Source organism: Entamoeba invadens (genome assembly GCF_000330505.1).
Source record: "Entamoeba invadens IP1 unplaced genomic scaffold scaff_1105074725903, whole genome shotgun sequence".
Classification (NCBI taxonomy): Eukaryota; Evosea; order Mastigamoebida; family Endamoebidae; genus Entamoeba; species Entamoeba invadens.
Window position 1 is genome coordinate 98,429 of NW_004443518.1, and position 6,255 is coordinate 104,683.

Sequence of the window (6,255 nt, forward strand, 5' to 3'; positions counted from 1 at the left end):
ACAAAAATTAGAATTGTTTGATAAAAAAGTCAAAGAAATGGCAAAGAAACATTAAAAAACAAAATTGAAAAAATCGAGAAAAAAAATCAAATTGAAAAAATTGAAAAAATTGAAAAAATTGAAAAAATTGAAAAAATTGAAAAAATTGAAAAAATTGAAAAAATTGAAAAAATTGAAAAAATTGAAAAAATTGAGAAAAATAATCAAATAGAAAAAATAGAAAAAATCAAAAAACAGAAAAAAAAAGAAAAAAAGAAGCCAAAAAAGAAGTCAGAAAATACAACGAGAAAATACCGATTTCACTGGGTTTAGAGTTTAAAAACGACGTTCAAGATGTTCCAAAATTCACTCTACCATTAACCTGTCGATTACCTTTTGAAGATAATCATATATTGAATGAAGAAGATGTTGAGTTAATTATAATTAGTTCAAAAGAAAAAGTGACAAAAAAGACACCAGAAGAAATACTTAAAAGATTAACAATGGAAGAAGACTATTGTAAATTTGAAAAAATTGAAATTAAAATGGAAAACAAAGAAGAAAAAATAGAAAGAAGAGATGTAATGGATGGTTTAGTTAATGATGATGTCCAAATGAAAGCATTGAGTGGCTTGACATTTTCACAATTTGATGAACTTCACAATATAATCAGATCTTCAGAAGTTGAATTTGTTCCAAATTGTGATTCACTTTTAAATAAGTTTGTGGTTCACTCTGAACCAAAAATAGAACACAAAAAGGGTTGAATACAAGAAGTCTTTTATTTATTTTCTTGTTTATTCTAAGAACGGGGCTTAATTATATACTCACATTTGTTCTTCTTAAACTTGAACGGTTCTCTCCAAATAGAGAAGCCGCCCCCAAAATTGACACCAATAGCACCCAAGTAGAAATAGAAATATATAAAAAATGGAAACATCGTTATCATAATAGGATGTCGTCATATGTTAGTGGGCAAGTCCTTCGTTTTTTAGACTTTTTGAAAACAATATTTATAAAAATATGATATTAAATATTGCTTCAAATCCCAAAACCTTTGTATCATTTGCAGTTGGCCAAAGTGCCAGTATTTTAAGATCATTTGAAGATGCTGCAAAAGTATTCGCTGCTGTTGATTCTAAAACAATAGTCACTAATGCCACAAGAGTATTGCATAAAACACAGGATAACAGGATTGTCAAAATAAGAAGTCCATTGTTTTATTCTGTAAAAACAAATTCATCTGGTATGAAATTTGAAACTGTAGTTAATAGAAATGGTTTTGTGGTAATGACTACATTGTGTGAAGCATCTATTTCATATGTCAAGCTTTATGCTTGCAACCAAACATGTTTTGGTTTTGGAGATGGTTTAATATTAGGAAATAAAAAGTACACTCCAAAAAATTTGACCAAAGTTATCGTACCATTGAAAAGAACAGAAGAGAAAAATGATGAAAAACGACATTGATTTAATTATTCCCACAACATAATGAGAAATATTGTCGAAAGGAGTTATGGAAGAATGTGTCAATTTTTGGAGGTTTTTTAGAATGCCGTATCAATTTGACAAAGATTTGTTTGAGCACTATCTTCGTTGTGCTTGCGCCATTTTTAACTTTATGTTGACACATTACCCGATTACTGATGATTGTAATATTGAAAATACATATAATTTAACTAGTCTTTTTGATAAAAATATTGAAATTTATGAAAATGACCAAATGGAATTACTTGATGTTGATCCATTAGAATATGACAAACACAAATACGGTGATCACTATACACCTTTGAGTGATAATTTGTTTCATTTTATTTTTGAAAATGAAAACCAATGTTGTAAAATAGTTCAGAATGAAAAATATGGTGAATTGAAAGACAGCATTTGTTCAATAAATGAGACATTTGAATCAATTAAAGAAGAAATTAAAAACAACAAACAACCATTAATTGACAAAAATTCACTTGTGTATTTAATGAATGACGCAAAGTAAAGAATCGATGAATCAATAAAAATCATGTTTTTTGTAAAACAAATGTGTTCATCCAAATGTTTGTTTTTCGAAAGTGAAAAAATAGAAATTTCTACATTTAGTCAAAATATTGATGAGCATAAAATAAATAGTGACTATTGTGAAGAAACACAACTGATTCCCAAAGATACAGAGATTGTATCGTCATATTCTGAACTCATCACAACACCAACTTTTAAATCCATAATTAAAACAATTGATAAAGATCGTTTTGTGTGTGGTATGTTGAATTCGGATGATATTTTTTATGAAGCAGAGTGGATAATGAATAACACGTCTTCAGAAGAGTGTTTTTTGTTTGAACGTTCTTTTACTTCTACTTATCGTCTCGTAAAAAAATTAATTCAAAACAAATAAATGAACACATACGAAAAAGTCATATATTGTTTTTTCCTTCATTTGTAATCAACAAAGAAAAAGATAATTACAATACTGTTGGTCATTGGTTTCTTATAATTGGAATTATTGACAATAACGAACTATCGTTATTCAAACTCGATAGTTTGAAGAATTGTTCGATTTGTTGTAGTGATCAAATTAAACAACAAGTAGAAACAATCAAAAACGAAACTGTTTTTTCAAAAGTCTGTACTGACCTCTTTTTTTCTTTTTCTTAAAATCCCGTTTTTGTCCTTTTTATTTTTCCAAAAAAACCAAATTTAAAAAATAAAAGTACAGACTAAATTTTTAAAAAATACCAATCCCATTTTATTTTTTATTGGAATTGTTGGGAAATGATCGCATCATTTGAGCATCTTTTCCAAAACAACCGATCCCGTTATTTCTTTTCCCCTATTAAGTTAATTTAAACAAGGATTTGTCGCGACAGAATGCCTTCTAATCGATTGAAGAAACGAACCACCCAATTTTTATTTCAATACAAACACGAGCTTAGTTATGTGGTTAAACCCTTCAACAAAAAAAACAAAACAAACAAATTGGCTTCTTTGATAAGTTCAAGTCTTTTATAAAATTGAGATCCAACAAGAAAAAAAACAAAAAAAACGAAATAAAACCAAGTTAGAGTAAATGACCGATAAAATCACTTTTATTTTCAATGCAAAGCTCGAAACGTTTTGGTATTGAGTCAATGTAATGGTTGATAGTTTCAATCGGTATTGAGTTCCAAGCGTTTTGAAGTGCAACTTTTAGTTCCTCAATGTCGCTGAATATCTCATTCTCTTTTCTCACCAAAGTGTCCATATGGTGCCAAAGATGCTCAATTGGACTGAGATATGGACTATTGGCCGGCCAGCGTGTGAGCAATGTAACCCCGAATGTTGAATCGATAGATTAAAACCAATTTGAGGTATGGCGGGCAGTATGTGGCCTTGCTCCATCTTGCTGAAAAGTCATTCCATGTTTGTAGACCTATTTCGCCTCTTCAAACACCTTTGAGTTTTGTAGCATTTCAACATAAGCTTCGGCATTCACTTTACCAGTGAGAAACATTAGTTGTGACTTAAAGTTATGCCCAATGGCACCCCATACCATAACACCTAAGTTGAACTTTGGGGTAGGAACGAAGTCTTTATCGGTGAATTCACCCTTTCGTCTCCAAATGTAGTGCCCGTCAGAATAAAGGCAAAACCGGTACTCGTCAGAGATAATAGTGTTGTTGGTCCAACGTGCTAATAACCTTTTATTGTTGAAATGTCTAGAACAAAATTGAAGTCTATCTGAAATGTGTTTTGAAGTCATGTTTGGTCTTTTTATCTGTTTGGCATAAACAAAACGGTTGTTTTTCCTGATCCTCCAAACAGTAGAAGAAAAAGAGGCATATTTTGAGAAATAGATAATGAAGAAGAGAGTGGATTTGATAATGTTTTCTCGACCACGATTTTCACTGTGTCTAAAGACACTTTGAGTGGTCGACCATTCTTCTTTGGTTTAGCCTTTCTCCCCCTTTTCAACTCCGCAATGGTACTTCGAGACACTCTAGCAAACTTACATACTTCAGTACAAGAATACCCCTCATCAAGAAGTGCCTTGGCTCTAAGCATCTTTTTCTCTTTTTCAGCTTTGTAAAGTGGTCCCTCTGTGATTTTTGGCATCTGTAATAGAAAGATTTTTTTCTTATTTTGTTTTTTAAATGCATTTATGGGACAAAAGTCTTGTTTGGGGGAATCAAAAATCCCATTATTTCAAAAAATAGAGGGAAAATTTTGTTCAAACAAAATTCACTAAGTTAAAAAAATAATTCCAAAACCGTTTTTCTTTTTTTTACTCAAAAAAACTCTTAATATTTTTCGGTTTTCAACTTCCCAAAAATAAAGCTAAAAAAGAAAACAAAATATCGGGATATTCCAGTACAGACTTTTGAAACCCAGTTTACTTATGCCACATCGGAATAGTAATTGATAAAAATAAACCAATTAATGATATAAACGTGGCTCAACAAAAAGATGGGACAAGTTGTGGTCGGTACGTTTTGTATTATATGTTTAAAACAATAGAATACTGTGGAATCGTACAAGAAAAGTTTGAGCATGAAGAACAAAAAGATATTAATACCTTTGTGTAACGCATTTTAATGTCATTTTAAATTAACATTTTTTTATTTCTGTTGAATAAATTATTTGATATTCAATGAACAAAACAAGCTTTTTGGTATTTTTGAAAAAAGAAAAAACAAATCTATTTTCACAAAATTTTTGTGTTCCATTTTTGCTATCCAGTGATTTTATGACATCCAGTTATACATCTTTAAATTAAAGATACATTTATTGAAATTAATATTGTATTATATAAAATATTAATATAAACATATATTTCTCTTGTATATATGTTTTGAAAAATAAATAAAACCGTTTATAACAAAAACAATTTTACAAATTTGTTTATTTATCAATCGTTGTTTTATCGATCTTCAAAACCTCGCGTTTTGAATTTGCGCAAATACATAAATTGTCATCGCATAAAGTATCAATTATCAATACGTTATTTGCTATCAATTTTTATTGTTTGAAATATCATGAATTGATTTATAATAAATTATTTTTTTTTGTAAAAAAGATTAAAAATTGTTTGATTAATTTGTTTTGTGATTATGATTAAAAAATCGACTTTTTTGATAATTTAAATTTCTTTTTATTGTTTTCATATTAACAAAGGTTGGTCAAGTGGTAAATCAAAAAATAGAAGTAGATTATTTTTTTGTAAAAAACAACTGAAAGAATCATCTTTCAAAAAATCCATAAATAACACATTAAAAGAAAATCACGTGTTTCAAAATATAACTTTTTGATCTTAGGCAAAAAATCAAAATTGAAAGAAATTATGTTTAAGTTATTTACCATCCTCAAAAAATAACAATCCTCATGAATCTCTTATTAATCATTGGTAAAAATATCGGGCCTGAAGTCTATTCAAAAGTCAATAGTGGGAATTATTCTTTATTAAAAAATTATTTCAATGATTTGATCAACATTATATTTGTCAAAAACGTTATTATTAGCCCTTCGACGACTAAAAAAATTTATTCTTTTTCTTTTTTTTTCAGAAAAAAAAATCAAAAAATAAGTTTACTTTTCCAAAAAAATAAAAATAATGACAACTTTTCATGATTAATTTAGAACGATTTTTGACTTATTTGATAAAATAGTTCAATTTAAATTCAAACTTTTGAATTATTTATAAAACATTTCATCATTCATAAACGAAAATTATTTAAGTTTTGTAAAGGATTTGTCCTTCAATCAATAAAATATATAATTTAATAAACTAATATTACAAATAGCGGAATTAATGGGACCACCAGAAAAAACCAGGACCAGTAGTATTGGACAAAATCGGGTGTTTGCTCAAAACTTATAAACTGCCACGTCAAGGGATTCTTTGCTCCAAATTTAGAAGGTAATTTGAAGCGAAGAAATTGTAAAACGAAACGAAAATAAAACAAGGTTAAGTCATATAGTAAAACAAATAGTATATTGTTACTATTGAAATATAGTTGAATCTTGGTTTTTTAATTTATTATTAATAAAACAATTGAATAGTATAAATAATAATAAATTATAGTTGTTATAAAAATAGTATTATTATATAATAAATTAATATAATCTACATTTTAAAAGTAAAATATATATAAATATAAACTTGAAACACAATTAAACTATTAATTTATTAATTATAATTTATTAATTATTAATTAATTTTTGTAAATATTTATATTATATTAATAAATTAACAATAAATTAAAACATATAATATGATAAAGTGTAAATGATGCTATATTATATTAT